We start from the raw sequence: 20,176 nt of genomic DNA on the forward strand, positions 1-20,176 counted from the left end.
TGACGCACGTCCTAGTTCACCTATGCGAAGAGATTAACGTTTTGGGTACTGTATTTCTACACAATATGTTCCCCTTTGAGAGGTTCATGGGAGTCTTAAAGAAATATGTTCATAACCGTGCTAGGCCATAAGGAAGCATCTCCAAGTGCCATGAAAATGAGGAGGTCATCGAGTTTTGTATTGACTTTATTCCTGACCTTAAGCCGATTGGTGTTCCTGAATCGCGGCATAAGGGCAGACTGGATGGAAAAGGCACGCTAGGAGGGGAACAAATAATATGTATGGACGGACATTCTCTCACTGAAGCACACTACACAGTTCTACAAAATTCCGCCTTGGTGGCTCCGTATATGGATGAACACAAGAATTTGCTACGCTCCAAACACCCGAAGTGGTCTGATGACTAGATTACACGTGAACAAACCAGGAGTTTCGCCAGCTGGTTGCAGACACGTACCATGCATGACACCTCTATTGAAGATGACCTGTACTTGTTGTCCCAGTTACCATCTTCGAATATAATGACTTTCAAAAGGTACGAGATAAATGGTAATACATTTTACACGATCGCCCAAGATAAGAAGAGCACCAACCAAAACAGTGGTGTCCGCTTTAATGCAGAAACCAAGACAGGAAAGGAAACATATTATGGTTATATACAGGACATATGGGAACTTGACTATCCACGTGGTTTCAAGGTCCCTTTGTTTCGGTGCAAATGGGTCAATATGACACGAGGCGGGGTAACGGAAGACCCGCAGTACAGAATGACAACAATGGATCTCAACAATCTTGCGTATGCAGACGAGCCATTCATCCTAGCAAATGATGTGGCACAGGTTTTCTATGTGAAGGACATGTCTACCAAGCCAAGAAAAAGAAAATATAAGGAAGCGAATGCATCGTACGATGAGCCAAAGCGGCACATAGTTCTTTCTAGGAAGAGAAACATCATGGGAGTGGATGACAAGACAGACATGTCAGAAGATTATGAAAAGTTTGATGAAATTGCTCCATTCACAGTGAATATTGACCCGAGCATCCCGTTAAATGATGAAGATTTTCCATGGTTACGGCGCAAAGGGACACACGTGAAGAAAAAGTTTCACACCCAAAGATCTGGGATGTGATCGGCTTCACTATCATCACTTTCTTCTGTGTTTCACACCTAGGAGGGAATCTCTGTAATAGTTAGGGTAGTTATGTGTTTTGGCATTTGAAACACAAAGAAATTTTATGTGCAAACAAATTCTTTCATGCCTTTACTGATTTTTAATGTTAAGTTATTCACAAACTAGTGATTCACACTAATTTAAAATAATCCAAAATTTAAACTATTCAAATTTGAAAACTACGGGCACTAACAGAAAGTTTGTAATTTTTTGTACCTAAAGCAAAAATATTCACAAAGAAACTCTAAATACACAAAAAATAACTCAAAAATAAATAAAGCAAAAAAAAGCCCGCCTACTGGGCCAGAGCAGCCTGCATACGACTAGAAACCCAACCTGTTTTTGGGCCAGGATGCAGGCCCGCAAAGGCCCAGTAGGCCCATAGGGCAGCACAGAACATGTAGGCCCAGTAGGCCTGATTTGGAGAGGAGCTCGAGAGAGCTTCCGCACGGGGGTTTATAAACTAGTGCGGACGCCCCTCGGCTAGCGAGGTGGGACTAAACTTGCCGCACAGCATCTTGCCAGTGCACCCCCTTTAGTACCGGGTGGTGGCTCCAACCGGTACTAAAGGCCCCCCCTTTAGTACCAGTTGGAGCCACCACCCGGTACTAAAGGGTGTGCGGTTCCCGCCGCTTGGCCTGGCCAAAACAGGCCTTTAGTACCGGTTGGTGGCTCCAACCGGTACTAAAGGTCCATCCTATATAACTAAACACTTCAAAAATTTCAGTTTCTCATCTGCTTCTTCTCCTCTGCCCCGTCGCCCGCCGCCCCCGTCGCCGCCCCGTCCCCGTCGTCGCCGCCCCGTCGTCCCCGTCCCCGTCGTCCCTGTCGTCACCGCCGCGCCATCCCGGCACGTCCCGCGTCGTCCCCGTCCCCGTCATCCCCGCCCCGTCCCCGTCGTCGCCGCCCCGGCCCGTCCCCGTCATCGCCGCCCCGGCCCATCCCCGTCGTCGCCGCCCCGTCCTTGTCCCCGTCGTCGCCATCCCCGTCGTCGCCGCGCCCGTCGCCGTCCCCGTCGCCGCCCCCCGTCGCCTCTTGCCTCGCCGGTGAGCACACACACACATACATTTTTTTAGTTTTTTAGTTATAGAAATAGTTATAAAAATGTTAGAAATTTTTCTTTTTTTAGTTATAGAAATAGTTAGTTATATAGCATTGTTAGAAATGTTATAGAAAAGTTAGAATTGTTAGGAATTTTTCTGTTTTTTAGTTATAGAAATAGTTATAAAAAAGTTAGAAATTTTTCTTTTTTTAGTTGTAGAAATAGTTAGTTATATAGCATTGTTAGAAATGTTATAGAAAAGTTAGAATTGTTAGGAATTTTTCTGTTTTTTAGTTATAGAAATAGTTATAAAAAAGTTAGAAATTTTTCTTTTTTTAGTTATAGAAATATTAGAAATGTTATACAAATGTTAGTTATATATATAGAAATGTTATAATTTTTTTTCTATTTTTTAGTTATAGAAATATTAGAAATGTTATAGAAATTTTAGTTATATAGCATTGTTAGAAATGTTATAGGAATGTTAGTTATATAGAAATGTTTGAAATTTTAGTTATCAAAATCCAATCATTAAAAAAATGTTACTTTTTGCGGGCATATAGCTAGTATTTGTTCTCGACGATGCCCGGCCCGCATCCTCGCCTTCGACCCATCCGCGACGACGTCCGGCTGACCCATGTCCGGGGCTGGGCTCCGCCGGGCTTGCACTGGGAGGTGCTGCCTGGAGGGGCACGCCGCTTGATGAGGAACCCGGCCCCGGTTGTCGACCCTGATCTCGTTTGATGGCGCTTGCGTGGGCCAGTTTCGGTGCGGAGGGAGCCGGCCCCGCCGGAGGTGGTACGTCGCCGTGTCAGGGAGGAGGACGAGCACATCCATCGCTACATGGTTGCGTTAGAGGGCGGCAGGTTCTCCAATACCTGGCAATTTCTTCAGGGATCTTACTTCAGCTATGATCCTGTGAGGGTTCCTTCTCTTTGGGTGTCCACCGCTCGCGCCGCATGATCCGACGATGTATTTGAGATTATATCTATTATTCGAGATGATGTATTCGAGATTATATCTATTATTCGAGATTATATTCGATGATTCTTATTATGTACTATGATTGATTCAGTTTTTCCTTATTAATTGATTGCATCCATGCATTGTAATTTGAATAAATTTATTTAGGATTAGTTAAACAAAACCCATGGCGGACAATACCACCAGAGAGGTAGAAGAGGCCCTGTTCAATATCATACGCAATCCTCGCGGGCCAGATGATGGTCAGAATCAAGAAGATTATGATGGCTCCAAATATCTAAACAACACCTGGGAGGGTGATATGATATTCGATCACGACGACCAAATTGATGAAGTCATGAACTATGAACAAGACGAAGAAAATGTTGATCTTGAAACAACAAAGACCGGCGAGGTATATATATTTATATAAGCAGGCATCTAGTGATCATCACATGTTTTAAATGACTTGAAGATATATTAACGAATCAATCTTTCTTCTTTCAGCCATCGGGATCGAGCAAATCTTTAGGCAACAGGACGAAACAAGGCCCGAACAAAAAGTTGAAGGAGGGTGTAAAGTACAATATCGAGGCAATCAGACCTAATGGCGAACCATTCGCGCCTAAGAAGATTGCGGACAAGTTCATTCGTCGGTGCGGAGTTCTTGTGAAGGACCAACTCCCGATTTCCCTTCAAGAATGGAGAGAGCCAGCAAAGCCACGTCTAGGAGTTACTTTTGTCGATGACAGACAAAAACATTTGCTTTGGGAAACGCTCATGGAACATTTCACCCTACCAGATCATTTCACAGATGCAGATGTGGAGAAAGTCAAGGACGCTGCTCTTAGGAAGATGGCGGTTGCATTCAAGAACCTCAAGATTCGTGAATGGGCCAAGTACGTCAATGGAGGAAGGAAGACTCCAGTATTCGAGGGAACACTAGAGAACCAAAGTGCTCATTGGGACGATTTCGTGAAATTCAAGGATTTGAAATTATCTAAGGAACGGTCGAGAATAAACAAGGCCAATGCCCCAAAAAAGGATAAGTTTCATAAGCTGGGGCCAGGTGGCTATGCGGTGGGAATGCCTAAGTGGGATAAGTCTGAGAAAGAGATGCTGGATTCAGGTGTCACTCCAGAAACATTGAGCTGGCCCCCCTGGTGTAGGACTTGGTTCTATGCGCATGGGGGGGAGTTGGACCCGAAGACACGCAAAGTTTCAAAGAAGGCATGTCTGGACGGAGCTTAAGATAAGCTACTTGTTGCAATAGAAGAGGTTCGATCCGGGTTGTTCGAGCCCAACAAAGAGAACGACGAGCTTACGCGTGCCCTGGGAAATCCTGAACACCCGGGAAGAACACGAGGCATGGGCGCTATTCCGTGGTATGAGGGGTTTTCGGACTGGAACGCCGACTACAGAACCCGTGCGAGAAAGAAGATTGCAGAGGAGAAGAAGAGGAAGATGGAGGAGGAGCAGAGGAAGCTAGACTATGAACGCCTTCAAGGCCTAGAATCAGCGCACGCGGACTTGGCAATCAAATTCCAGCGGCAGCAGGAGCAGGTCGACTCACTTAGCCAGCAAAGGGGGTCTTAGCAGCTAGCGGATGACCCACCAATGGATAACACCGTCCCATCCATGCCGAGAAGCAGCATGGGTTCCGCCCCGGGCGACGCATTGCTGGATAGCTACCCAGTGGATGACATCATGGAGAACACTAACTACGAGCTACACTTCAAAATGAAGAACATATCCATGAATGTGGCGGACGCCCTTGCTTTTACAAATCCCCCCGAGGCAACCTTCCATTGCAACCCGATTCCAGCGGGCTATGCTCGTGTCTTGGTTGATGAGGTGGTGGACCAATATTCGGGGCTAGAGCTTGACATTCCTGGAGGTGATGATGAGCACACACTAGGAGAGGCCAACCATCGTATCATCCTATGGAGAAAGGATTGCATCATCTTTCGAAGGCCACCGACATCGCGTCATTCGACTCCTCGTCACAGTCCTCCATCGAGTCAGCAGACTCCCGCTCCTCCATGTCCACCAACGTGTCAGGCCACTCCTCCTCCAAGTCCGGCACAGCTTCAGGACACTCCTCCTTCAAGTCCGGCAAAGCGTCAGGCCACTCCTCCTCCAAGTCTGGCACAGCTTCAGGCCACTCCTCCTCCAAGTCCGGCACAGCTTCAGGCCACTCCTCCTCCTCCAACTCAGCCACGTCAGCCGTCTTCGCCGCCTCAGCAATCACGGAAGAGAGCCACCTCAGCTATGGTGCGTAGTGGTACAAGTCGAGGTAGTACTGCAGGTACAGGCGGAGGCAAGCGATTTCAATATGGTCCAAGCCTCGCGCCTCTTCCGCAGAGGCCTTCCGACAAGTCCGAGGAGGAAAACGTATCCATATCGAAGGCCGAGGTGGAAGCCCATTTTGCACCGAAACCGCCACCGCCGCCAAGGGAGAAAGTGCATGTGGAAAAGATTGACCACTTCATTCATATGGCTAGACCACCAGCTCCCAAGCCTGTTGACACAGACTATGAGCGCCACCTCAGGAAGTTAAATCGAGCACGTCTACAGAAAGAGGCGATCTCGAGCTCGAGCAAATCAGCTGGCAAAAGGAGTGGTAAAACCGTTCCCCAGCTGGGAGAACAGGCGGCGCAATCAATCCCCCCACTTGTTGTGCCAACAACACATGAGAGTAGGCGCGCCCAATATTATTGTGGGAAAACCATTAACATTCCCATGGTGGGCGATGTGGTAATAACCGAGGAGCATATTGCGCAGGCTGAATCGCTTGGGATCACTGTTGGACAACTCCTCGATATCGAGCCCATGTCTCTGACTAGAGAGGAGGAAATAAAACGGAAATATGCCCGAGGCCAATCTTTGGTCGAGCCAGAGGAGGTCAATAACGTCCCAACGAGAATGTATGAATTGCATCAATGGAACATGGACATTACCACCATAAGAAAGCTATGACCGTTGAGTATTCAGAACTATTTCAGCTATACAATAAAGATGCACTCGACAAATCTATCGTCAGTTGCTATTGTCTGTAAGTGATTTCTTTCTGTAATTTAAGTGTCAAGCTAGCTGATCATTTTGATCAATCATTACCTGTAATTATCCTCACTATATTCTTTTCTGTGGTATTATGCAGGATGAAGATTTATGAAATGAAAAAAGGCGGACGCTATGGCATTGGGTTCGTTGACCCAAATACCATTAATGAATACACATGGAAAATAGATCCATATCACGAAAAATGTGTAGAGGAAAGCATGCTACAGTTCTTCAAGGAACTCAAATAGAATGAAGATATACTACTTCCTTACAACTTCAAGTGAGTCACACTGTCCTGTACTACAAATTCTGTTTTTCCCTACTAGCTATAGCTACATGTTTTTGCTTACATATGCCCGGTTAATTAAGACATGCAAACGTGTGTGCATGCAGATTTCACTGGATCTTGTTAATCAATAAAGTTGATGAAGGAACAGTTGAAGTACTAGACTCGCTACTTAAGAAAGCAAGTGACTACACCATCATGAAGGGGATAGTCAACAGGTAATTTCAATCATTATTAACTATACCTCGGCCTATTTAATTAGTTCGTCATTTCCTGATAACAACTATTTAATAACCCATTTCATTTTCTTTGTCGGTGGGGCAGGGCTTGGGCAAAGCTCATCAGGGCCACTCCAGGCGCATGGAAACAAAAGCTGAAATGGTATCGACCCAAGTTAAGTAATTAAGTAGTACTAGCTAGCTGCCATCTCTTTAATTATCATGCTTGATTAATTATTATCTGATCAAATTCCATTCTCGTAAAGGCCCTGAGGCAGGCACCGTGGAATGATCTATGTGCATACTATGTTTGCGAGAACATTCGCATGATGGCGTCCGAAAGAGAGGAGTGGGTACGATATCGATTGTCAGAACACTATTCACAATTTTTACACCATTATCGATATCTAGTCACACAACTAATACACATGCGTATTGATCTCCTTCTTAACAGTTCAAAGAGGTGCGGGACAAGCTCCTAGCACAGGACCTCATAGAAGCAATTCAAGAGGAAATAGCGGGATTTTTGCTCGACCAGGTCATAGATCCCAAAAGAGAATACTATTACCCGCTACCACCCCCCTGAACCACTTCCAATTGTTATCGTGCTCCGAAGGCACCAATTAGGAGAAATTATATATATATATATATACATGTGTGTATATATGTATGAATTAATTAATGTTGGTTGTGTGAGACATTCGATGATATATATATATATATATATATATATATATTATGATCGGTTCTACTAGAAATTCTATTTATATATATGCATAACGTGTACAATATGTAGTATCGTAAAATACCAGCAAACGAAAAAGAATTAAATGGAAAACACAAAATTAAATGAAAAAGAAATCATAAACCCAAACCCCCCCCCAACATTTTAATATCGGTTGGTGACACCAACCCGTACTAAAGGGCTCCCTACCCCCGAAGCTGGCTCGTGTCACGTGGTTGCCCTTTAGCACTGGTTTGTGCTAAACCGGTACTAAAGGGGGGGGGGCCTTTAGTGCCTACATTTTAGCGCCGGTTACCGAACTGGCACTAAAGGGCCTTACGAACCGGTGCTATTGCCCGGTTCTGCACTAGTGAGAGCGCATCATGAGTCTTGGGGTCAAGCAGCCCCCCGATGGATTCATGATGCGGACCCACTTCTGGAACATCCGTGACTTCGGCCGAGATGGCCGCCGCCGCCAACTGATAGAGTACATGCGGACCGAGTGAATTGACATAGTGGCCATCCAGGAAACGATGCGCACGAAATTTTCCCTATCGAAGCTCGAGCATTTGAGCTCCGACCTTTTTGCTTGGCACTGGCTCCCTTCTAGTGGGAGTATAGTCCATTCGGGAGGCATCCCTCTAGGGGTGAAGGATGCCACCTTTGAGGTTGGAAGCATGGACCGGGGCGAGTTCTTCGTTAGCATGGAGATCTTCGACCGGACCCTAAATGTCAAATGGGAGATTGTTGCGGTTTATGGCCCGGCCGATCACTGCCGTTCTGAGGCCTTCCTCGCTGAACTCCATAGGAAGGTGGCGGCCGCCCAGCTACCGGTAGTGGTGGGTGATGACTTCAACCTCATCCGGATAGAGGAAGATAAGAGCAATAATTTGGTCAGCTTCCCCCAGATGCAGATTTTCAATGACTGCATCGCGGATATGGGGCATCGCGGGCTCAGTAGAGTCGGGGCTAGGTTCACTTGGACCAACCGCCAAGTGGAGCCAACCCGCTCAGTCCTAGAAAGGGTCTTCGCCTCTCCTGAGTGGGACATTCGTTGCCCCCTTGCATCGCTCCGGGCGATTACGCGGATTGGTTCCGATCACGTTCCCCTCCTCTCTTCGGAGAACAGGTGTCCCCCCTGCCACCCCGCTTCCACTTCAAAACCTTCTGGTTGCACCAGCCTGGATTTGCTGCAGCAGTGGTCTCTGGTGGCACGAGGCACGTGATGCCCCCATCTTTCCCTTTCGACCGTCGACTCCTGGCACTTTTGTGCGAAGCGGTCATGGCAATTCATGAAAGGATGCGGTGCAAACGTGGTTCGGGACATCCATGAGCGAAAGAAAGCCCTGCTTGAGGGCATCCAATCCCTCGATCTATGGGTTGATGCTGCAGGCTTACTAGCGGAGGAATGGATGCTTAGGTACAACCTGGTAGACTAGCTCACGCTCATCTACACGGATGAGGAGGCTTACAAGCGCTTGTGGGATATGCAGAATTGCATCATCAAGGTTGATGCCAATACCACCTACTTCTAGGCCATAGCTAACGGTCGGCGACGCCATAACTCCATCGTGCACCTTTAGAATGGACAGATCCTCCTGCAGCGGCCGGAGGACATCCGGGCGCATGTAGATGGATTTTACAGAGACCTATTCTCTGCCTACCCACGGGGAGGTCTTGCCCTTGTGGAAGACATTTGGACGGCCCACAGCTGTGTCTCGCCTACAAACAACGTGTCCCTTATAGCCCCGTTCTGCGAGGCTGAAGTGTTTGCGGCTATTGAGGGCATGAACCCCTCTTCGGCTCCCGTTCTGCGTGGCTGAAGTGTGTGCGGCTATTAATGGCATGTACCCCTCTTTGGCCCCTGGTCTGGATGGCCTCCCAGTGAAGTTCTTGCAGACCTTCTGGGAGGTAATCAAGCTAGAGGTGAGGGCCCTATTTGAGGAGTTCTTTGTAGGGTCCATCGACCTCACCAGGTTGAACTTTGGGATAATCACCCTCATCCCCGAAGTGACTGGGCTTCAGATATCTGCCAATTCCGACCGATTATGGTGATTAATGTCATCTTTCGCATCCTCGTGAAGGGGTACGCCATTAGGGTGGCCCCCATTGCCGACCGGATCACTCACCCTGATCAGTCGGCTTTTATCCAGGGCCGATATATCCTTGATAGAGTCCTGGTGTTCCACAAAGCACTCCATGAGGTTCACACCAAACACCTAAAGGCAGTCTTCCTGAAACTGGATTTCCACAACGCATATGACACAGTCAGTTGGTCCTTCCTTCGGGAATATTTGCTCCGGAAGGGCTTCGACGACAGGTGGGTAACCCGGGTGATGCAAATGGTCTCCTCGGGCTAGACCGCAGTGAACATTAATGGCGAGGTCGGCCCATACTTCCCCACATTCTGTAGGGTGCACGAGGGCGATCCCTTCTCACCGTTTCTCTTCAACATGGTTGTCGATGCTCTGGCAGTCATCTTAGATAAATCCAAGGCTGCAGGCCATATTAAGGGCATAGTCCCACATCTTGCTGGGGGGAACGGGTTCTCCCTTCTGCAATATGGGATGACACCATTATCATGGTGGAAGGCTCGACGAGCAATATCACGAACCTGAAGTTCCTCCTGCTTTGCTTCCAGCAGATGTCCGACCTCAGGATCAACTTCGACAAGAGTATGGTGATTGTCTTGGGATACTCCCAAGACAAAGGACAGAGCATCGCAGATCGGCTTAATATCTAGCTCAGCTGTTTCCCCATGACTTATTTAGGGATCCCCATTAGTGACTCGAGGCTCGCGGTGGCAAAGCTGCGCCCGACTATGGGAGAGCTTCAGCACCGCATCGAGCCCTGGCAGGGCTGGTGGCTCTCGAAAGGACTACTCAACCTTGGCGCACAAGAGCCATGCGCCAAAGGACTGCTCAAGCCTGGCGATAACGCGCATCATGGTGTCGTCCATCACGTTGCCGGGAAGCGCCTCGGCCTCGATGGGCCATGGCGCCTGCTCATTTTCCTCGTCGACGAGGTTGATGGCAGAGGCGGCGCTTTGGTGGGTTGGCATGCTTGGAAAAGGTGGATGTGCCACAGGCTGTGCTTGTCACCTCTGTGTGTCGCGCGCCGCCTATGCGCAATATCGCTGGGTGGCGGGAAACAGGTGAGGAAATGGCGGGAAACGGTGGCGTGTTCATAAAACTTTACCAATTAATGGAAACTTAGCATAGAAGGAATATCGAGCTAGCACAAGAAGGAGGTGATGATCAGATGAACACGGACCACACTAGGGAACCGTTTCTGTTATTATTGGTATTCGCACACATTTCTGATTATAGACATGTTTGCCGCATATCACAAACATCTTGTTATATTGAACCGTTTCTGATCTCATGTCTCAACGCAAATAGTTCATTCGAGTGAACTGCATGCCGTATATCGCACAAACCTTTGATCTGGCTGACCGATTCTTTTGTGTTGCCTAATCACAAACAGTTCATTCGAGTGAACCGTATATTTTACATCGCACACACCTTCATCTGGCTGCCCGTTTCTTTTGTTCCTCCTCATCGCAAACAGTTAACCGAGTTGAACCATATGCCCTGCATCACACATGCAACTAAAATCTGAACCGTGTTTGATGCATCTTCCATCGCAAACATTTTGCACTTTTTTGACGGGTTTTTTACACCACCATTTGTGATTATGACATCGCACATAGTTTGGTCGAAGGGTCTCTGATCTTAGTGTCGCGTTAGCAGCATCCTGCAGTTGTGGAAGTTCAACAAAGGCCTTCCAAATAGCGATATTCAAAAGGCTATTGATGAACTTCGTACCAAAAAGCAAATTATCCTATCAGGACTCCGTTCCAAAATAACTTTGGAGAGCTTCATACCATCATGGGGATGTTACTTCTGGCTAATGATGAAGCCATTGTTTTCTTGAATCCGTTGAAACTAGACAACATGACATATAGAAGGGTAGACGAGATTAGGAAAAATAAGGACCATTTTCTGCACATCCAGAATGGTGCCATTTTGTTAAATACCTTGTCGGTCCGGACGTCAGACATTCATTAGAGAGGCGGTGTGGCCCAAACCCTAGAAGCATTGCCGACGCGACCCCAAACCCTAGAAGTGTCGAGGCCACCCCAAACCCTAGAAGCATTACCGAGGCCATCCAAATTTACCAAGTTAAAAGAGCGTTGTCATCGAGGACACCCTAAACGCTAGAAGCGTTGTCGAGGCCACCCCAAACCGTAGAAGTGTCGAGGACACTAATTAATATTCCTTGTTGTGATTAGCTAGCTAGATCTTTGTTTGCCACTAATATATCCATCTCTCATGTTTGTATATTAATTGCCATGTTGTAATATTTGCAGAAACTATGGAGCAAAGAGACTTGGAAACAGAACAGTTGTAGGGGGACATAATCATCGGCGAAGGTGATATCTTGTCGTATCTCAACGATACCGATGGTCTGGAAGGAGAGAGTGAAGGCTTTGGTGATCGAACAATGGAGGAGGAAGGTCATGATCCTGATGTCTCCGGTGACCAAATGCCAGTGGAAGAGGAGACCGTGATGATGGCTCCGCTGACCGAACGGAGGAGGGAGCTATTGCAAAGTCCGGCGAGGTATATATATTAATTAATCTTGTGTTGACTAGCTAATTGATGCATTATTTGTTTTGGTATGTACATATATTAACTCTTCTTTCTTATTTTATTTCCCTCCGGATCGAGCCAGACTTCGGTAATGAGACGAGGCCCGAAGAAAAGGTTGCGCCGGGATGAAAGGTTCATGATCACAGCAATCTCGAACGATGGCCAACCGATTGAACCCAGGCTGACCAAGGAAGCATTTTTTGCTCAGTGCGGGGCTGTTAGAGACATGATCCCGATGAGCATCCAGCTATGGAATAAGCCTAATAACGAAGTGAAGGAAATATGCCCAAGAGGCAATAATAAAGTTATTATTTATTTCCTTATATCGTGATAAATGTTTATTATTCATGCTAGAATTATATTAACCAGAAACATGATACATGTGTAAATGCATAGACAAACAGCGTGTCACTAGTATGCCTCTACTTGACTAGCTCGTTGATCAAAGATGGTTATGTTTCCTAGCCATAGACATGAGTTGTCATTTGATTAACAGGGTCACATCATTAGGAGAATAATGTGATTGACTTGACCCATTCCGTTAGCTTAGCACTTGATCGTTAAGTATGTTGCTATTGCTTTCTTCATGACTTATACATGTTCCTATGACTATGGGATTATGCAACCCCCGTTTACCGGAGGAACACTTTGTGTGCTACCAAATGTCACAACGTAAATGGGTGATTATATAGGTGCTCTACAGGTGTCTCCGAAGGTACTTGTTGAGTTGGCGTATTTCGAGATTAGGATTTGTCACCCCAATTGTCGGAGAGGTATCTCTGGTCCCACTCGGTAATGCACATCACTATAAGCCTTGCAAGCATTGTAACTAATGAGTTAGTTGCGGGATGATGTATTATGGAACGAGTAAAGAGACTTTCCGGTAACAAGATTGAACTAGGTATTGAGATACCGACGATCGAATCTCGGGCAAGTACATACCAATGACAGAGGGAACAACGTATGTTGTTATGCGGTTTGACCGATAAAGATCTTCGTAGAATATGTGGGAGCCAATATGAGCATCCAGGTTCCGCTATTGTTTATTGACCGGAGACGTGTCTCGGTCATGTCTACATAGTTCTCGAACCTGTAGGGTCCGCACGTTTAAAGTTTGGTGACGATCAGTATTATGAGTTTTTGTGTTTTGATGTATCAAAGGTAGTTCTGAGTCCTGGATATGATCACGGACATGACGAGGAGTCTCGAAATGGTCGAGACGTAAAGATCGATATATTGGACGACTATGTTTGGACACCGGAAAGGTTCCGGAAGGTTTCAGACATATACCGGAGTACCGGGGGGTTACCGCACTACTAGGAAAAGGGCTATAGATAGGATTGATACTAATGGCGCACCATGGAAGCAGTGCGCCACTACTATATACTAATGGCGCACCGGTTGGTGATGTGCCATTAGTGTGGAAGACACTAATGGCGCACCAGAAACAGGGTGCGCCACTAGTATTAAATTATTTTTTTCCATTTTCCATACATACTAATGGCGCATCAGGTCGAAGTGCGCCATTACTAGTTCTAAGTAGTAATGGCGCACCAAGCAAACAGTGCGCCATTACTGTAAATTTTTTTATTCTTTTTTTGCAAAACTACTAATGGCGCATCGTTTCACAGTGTGCCATTACTAGTTTAAACTAGTAATGGCGCACTATTACCTGGTGCGCCATTAGTATATATATATATATATATATATATATATATGTTTTACTTTTTTGCAAAACTACTAATGGCGCACCACCTGCAGGTGCGCCATTAGTAACCAGGGTTACTAATGGTGCATTTGCTGGTGGTGCGCCATTAGTAACCTGGGACCCCAACAAGATATTTTGGACAGCCCCACACATACCCACTCACTTTCCCCACTTCATTCCCTCCACCTCCTTCTCCAAGCTTTCGGCCGTCTCCTCCTCCTCACCTCATTTCCACCATAGATTCATCAAAATTAAGTGGTGAAATTACCTTTTTTTGATAGGTAAGTAAGGGGAAAGCTATCTTCATGATGTAGATCTACTTTTTTTCTCCCTAGCTCGCTCCAACAACGTGCACATGCACTTTTTGTGGCCTAGCTAGATCTATGTATGTTTGTGGTGTTGCATGTGTTTGTGGTGTTGCATATATGTTTGTGTTTGAAGGTACCGGTATTTGAAATGCGATAGTTGCCAATATTTTGCCGGAATGTTTTGATTCATTTCCTTTTCGGCGAGAATTTTGGCACTATGCATTCTTTTTGGTCCTATTTTTAGGGAAGGTCATGCCAAATTTTTTTTTGGTTCTAAAATATCGTTTTGCTCTACCCCGCAGGCGACCACGGTCCGCATGATGACTGAAGGCATCGTGAATAGGTTTTTGAGCTCCGCGAAGGCCGAGATGCTTCAAAAGAATGAGATGGAGATAAGATGTCCGTGTCGAAGATGCAAGCTGAAGAGCCTTATTGCAGACCCGGATTCCGGGCAGGTGCGGGATCACCTGCTCTTGCGTGGTTTCATGGATGGCTATCGGTGGCAAGGTGATGAAGATGACTATGAAGTCGTCCATGGGGGCCGGGCAAGAAATGAGGAAGGGCAACAAGACAAGTACCACCGTGGCGAGGGCGGGCGAGAAGACGAAGAATCTCCTGGACATGATCATGATGGTGATGCTGTACACAGTCATCATGTAGAAGATGTCGTACATGATGATGAGGAAGATCAAGACGAAGGGCATGATCATGAAGATGAAGATGCCGGAGCAGACGACGATGGAGGTTGGGTGCAGGACCCTCATATTCAAGAGCTGCTTCTCAAGAAGACAGATAACGCAAGAGCTGCCGCCCGAGAGAAAGCCAAGCTGGATCAACTGGAGATAGACGCGGTTACTCCATTGTATGAAGGATGCAGGCCTGAGGATACCCGCCTGAAAGTAACGCTCATGGCTCTGGAGATGAAGGTAAAACACAAAATGACCGACGCATGCTTCGATGAGAACATGTCATTCTGGCACGAACGTCTTCCCAAGGGGAACAAGTGCCCGACCAGTTTCGAGGAGGCGAAGAAAATCGTGTGTCCTCTGGATTTACCGCATGTGAAATACCATGTGTGCATGAACAATTGTATCATTTATCGGGACGAGCACGCGGAGTCTACCATATGTCCGGTGTGTGGCGTCACTCGATACAAGAAGAGGAAGAAAGCTCCTCGAAAATCGGTGTGGTACTTTCCGATCACTCCTCGTCTGCAGCGGTATTTCGCGGACCCTAAGGTAGCAAAGCTCCTGCGTTGGCATGCGGATAGGGAGGAGAAGAAGCGGGAAGATGACGGAAATGATCCGGAGATAAATAAAAAAGACAAGATGCTGAGTCACCCTAAGGATGCGAGCCAGTGGCAAGCGTTGAACTTCGAATACCCAGAATTTGGGAAGGATCCAAGGAATATCGTGCTGGGCGCGAGCACCGATGGAGTCAATCCGTTTGGCAGCCAGAGAAGCACACATAGCACCTGGCCTGTGTTTGTGTGGATGTACAACCTTCCCCCTGGTTGTGCATGAAGAGGAAGTACATTCACATGAGTATGCTAATTGAAGGGCCGAAACAACCAGGGAACGACATCAATCTGTATCTGGGGCTGCTGAAGGAGGAGCTAGACATGCTGTGGAAAACGCCAGGCAATATGTGGGATGCCGCAGAGAAAGAATATTTCCCTATGAGAGCCGCACTGCTCACGACCGTGCAGGACTATCTCAGTTACGGATATCTCGCGGGCCAGGTAGTCCATGGATTTTCTAGATGCGTAAGGTGCATGGATGACACAATGTATTGCCAGCTAGATAGAGATCCTGGGTCTTCGAAAACCGTGTTCATGGGACATCGAAGGTGGCTTCGCGACAATGACCAGTGGAGGAAACGCAAGGATCTGTTTGATGGTGAAACCAAACCTCGAAAACGCCCATGTACGAGGAGCGGCGAGGAAATAGACGAGTTGTTGAAAAATTGGAAAGACTGCCCACTGCCGGGAAAGAAGCAAAAGGCGCCAGAGCCGGGAAAGAAGCGAAAGGCGCCAGAGCCGCTGCTGAAGGTATGGAAAACGAGGTCTGTTTTCTGGGACTTGCCGTACTAGAAGATCCACCGTGTGCCTCACAGCCTTGATGTCATGCATATCACGAAGAACGTGTGCGAGAGTCTGCTAGGTACCCTGCTCAACATGCCAGAGAGGACCAAAGATGGACTGAAAGCAAGGGCAGACTTGAAATCAATGGGCATCAGGCAGGAGCTTCACGCTAATGATGATGATGATGATGATGATGAGGCGAAGCAGGACACAGAAAGTCGTCGCAAAGGCAAAAAGGCCAAGAAGACCGGAAATGACTACCCTCCCGCGTGCTTCACTCTAAGTCAGGAGGAGATCGAGCAGTTTTTCACCTGCCTCCTAGAAGTAAAAATTCCTTACGGTTACGCGGGGAAGATAAGCAGATACCTAGACCCAGCGAAGCAGAAGTTCAGCGGGATGAAGTCTCACGACTGTCACGTGCTGATGACGCAGATACTTCCAGTTGCAATCCGTGGGATCATGGACACGCACGTCCGTGAAACGCTATTTGGCCTATGCAACTTTTTCGACGTCATCTCTCGAAAGTCGATTGGCGTGAGGCAACTCAGAAGGCTACAGGAAGAGATCATGGTGATACTATGCGAGCTTGAGATGTACTTCCTGCACACATTTTTCGATGTTATGGTGCATCTGCTGGTCCATATCGTGGAGGATATCATCCAACTCGGGCCGACGTTCCTGCACAGCATGATGCCGTTCGAAAGGATGAATGGTGTCATCAAAGAATACGTTCGCAACATGTCACATCCAGAGGGAAGTATAGCCAGGGGCTTTCTGACTGAAGAGTGCATCTCCTACTGCACGAATTATCTAGGCATCGAGAACCCCATTCGTCTGCCTGTCAACAGGCACCTCGGCAGGCTCGCTGGATGGGGTCACCGTGAGGGTCGCCGCGAAATGCATGTCGACTTCGAGGGTCGACTCTCCGACTTTGAAAGTGCAAACCTAGTCGCGCTACAACACAAAGACGTGGTCGATCCTTGGGTGGTAGAGCACAAAACCTTTATTGAGAAGACGTACAATGACTGAGGCCAATAGAGGACGGACGGAGATATACTCAAAGAGAACAACTCATGTTTCACGTGTTGGTTCAAGCAGAAGCTTCGGTCATACCCTTTACATGAGGATTCTTCCGCGGAAGAACAACTCATATTCGCCTTGTCACAGGGCGCCGAGCACAACCTGATGACCTATGAGGCGTATGATATTAACGGCTACACATTCTACACCAAGAACAAGGACATGAAGAGCGATGGTTATCAGAACTCCGGGGTAATGATGGAATCCTAAACCGGTAATGACAAGGACAGATACTACGGAAGGATCGAGGAGATCTGGGAGCTGAGCTACGCTGGAGAGAAGGTCCCGATGTTCCGTGTCAGATGGGCCAAGAGCGTCCTAAAAGAAGACCGGTATTTCACCACCATGGTTATACCCGAAGCCAAATCCAAGACCGCGGGCGCAAAAGTCACCGCGAAAAATGAGCCATGGGTACTGGCTTCCCAAGTGGACCAATGCTTCTTCATTACCGACCCGTCAAAACCCAGTCGTGTTGTCGTGAGGAGAGGCAAAAGGAAGATCATCGGAATGGATGGAGTAGCCAATGAGCAAGACTTCGACAAGTACGGCGACCCGAAGATTGAACATGACGGCGACGATGAAGTAGCAGCACACACCACAATAAGAAGCAGGACCACCCTACCTAAAGGACGTCCGTTCCACAGAAGAACTCCATTTGCGAAAAAGAAGGGCAAGAAGATTGTGAACAGATAGCTAGCTAAGATAGATTGTATTTAAATCGTAGTCTTCATTTCTCGATTGTATTTCATGGGCATTTTTTGATATCATGAATATTTTTAAATTTCATGGGCACTTTTTGAATTCATGAGGACACTTGATCTCGATCCCCCTACATCTCGATCTCGATTCCCCCTCCATCTTGATCTCGATCCCCCTCCATATCGATCCCACCCGCACCCTCCCCCGCTCCACCGTCACAAATGAATGCAACTAAAAATCCAAAAAAACAAATTTGATTATATTTTCAAATAACAAATTTGATGATATTTTCAAATTACAAATTTGATGATATTTTTTTAAAAATTATTACTGTTTTTATAAAAAATTATTACTGTTTCATATTCATATGCATTTTCTAAAAAATTATTAGATGCAACAAAAAATAATAAAAAAATTACTTATGGCGCACCGCTGGCTGGTGCGCCATTGCATTGCAAAAAAAAAGATTACTTATGGCGCACCGCTCGGGGGTGTGCCATTGCTATCAAAAAAACATTCTAATGGCGCACCGCTAGGGGGTGCGCCATTAGTAATGTCCCCCTAGCCAGATCCACTTCCCCCCTCGCCAAATCCACTTCCCCCCTCGCCACACCCTCACGCGCACCCCCTCCTTCCACGGCCCGCTCCACTGTCGCCGCCCTGCCTCCTCGGGCTCCACCGCCGTCGCCCTGCCTCCTCGGGCTCCACCGCCGTCGCCCTGCCTCCTCGAGCCGGGCAGCCACACGCGCCCAGCCTCCGCGGCCCCGACTCCGGCACCGCAGCGCCTCCCTCCCTGTCCCCGGAGCAGCCGCCCTCGCCCAGGAACGCCGCCGCCGAAGCTACGTCGGCGAACGGTCCATAGGCAGGTAGCCACCACCCCTCCTTCCTCCTCCCTCCCCCTCCCTCGTTCCCTATTGCATCCTATGCCCGCTCATTATCCCCCCTGATTTCTGCACTGGATGAGCACCTGCCCTGCTGCTGCCCGCCCTCGCCCCGCCTGCACTGGCCCCCGCCTCTACTCTCGCCCCGCGCATCGCGCTCGGCCTACCGCCGGCTGAGCCCCGACCCCGCCCGCGTGACCCTGCTGCCGCTGCTCTGTCGTGGTTGCACGCCTGCACCGCCGCGCTGCTCTGCTGCTCTACATGCTGCTATCGCCGCCTCCTTTCCTCGTCCTTGCTGCTCCTCTCCCCTCGCCCCTAGTGTTGCTACTCCACTTCTCTAAATCCTTCTTGCTGCCGCTCTCTACTGCTTCTACTCCATCTTTATGCTATGAGAAATAACTGTCATCGAAAGCTTGCTTTGTGATTGAGTAATCTGCTAGTATAATTGTGTGATTGAGTAATCTGCTAGTATAATTGGTGATGTTGCAAATAGAAGTAGAGTACTGCTTGTTGTACTTGTGATCTTGCAAATAGGAGTTGGAGTAATTTAACTTAACTGGAGTAATTTGTTGCATCTGTTGTAGGTGGTCTAGTGCTGCCCATCTACTGCCAATTTCCTCTGGTACCGGAGTTGGAGTTTAGTGTACTGGACACTTTCATAGATTGCTAGGGTACTTCCTCTCCTTTCTCTCCTTTAGTGTACTAGAAACTTCCATACATTTCAGAAACTTCATATAAAATTTTTATTCACTGCTGCTGATGTACTACTTGTGATGCTGCTACTGCTGCTGCACTACTTGTGATGCTGTTGCTACTTGGCTAAATTTTATTCACTGCTGCTGATGTACTACTTGTGATGCTGCTGCTGCTGCACTACTTGGGATGCTGCTGCTGCTGCACTACTTGTGATGCTGCTGCTACTTGTGATCTTCTGAAATGACCCCTTTCTCCTGATTTGTTAACTCTAATTCAGGTGTTGTGATTTTGTCAACTTGTGATGTTGCTGCACTACATTTATAGTTTGACCTAGAAGATGCCCAATTTGTTAACTCTAGTTCAGGTGTTGAATGTTAATCTAAGTGTGTGCGATGGTGACTGAACAGATAAATCATGTCTCCCTACATTTTCAGCTAAGTGGACTCTCACACACACACTATCTAGCTTTACACTTAAGCAGTGGCGAGATCTGCTCCCTCCACACAATGTGCAACAAGCAAGCAGGTGGATCTAGGTAGCTTTGCTAGATTAGCTATGAGCCACTGTGGTCAAGTCAAAAGAGATGATGCAGATGGAT

This window comes from Triticum aestivum, chromosome 5A, assembly GCF_018294505.1.
Source record: "Triticum aestivum cultivar Chinese Spring chromosome 5A, IWGSC CS RefSeq v2.1, whole genome shotgun sequence".
Taxonomy (NCBI): domain Eukaryota; kingdom Viridiplantae; phylum Streptophyta; class Magnoliopsida; order Poales; family Poaceae; genus Triticum; species Triticum aestivum.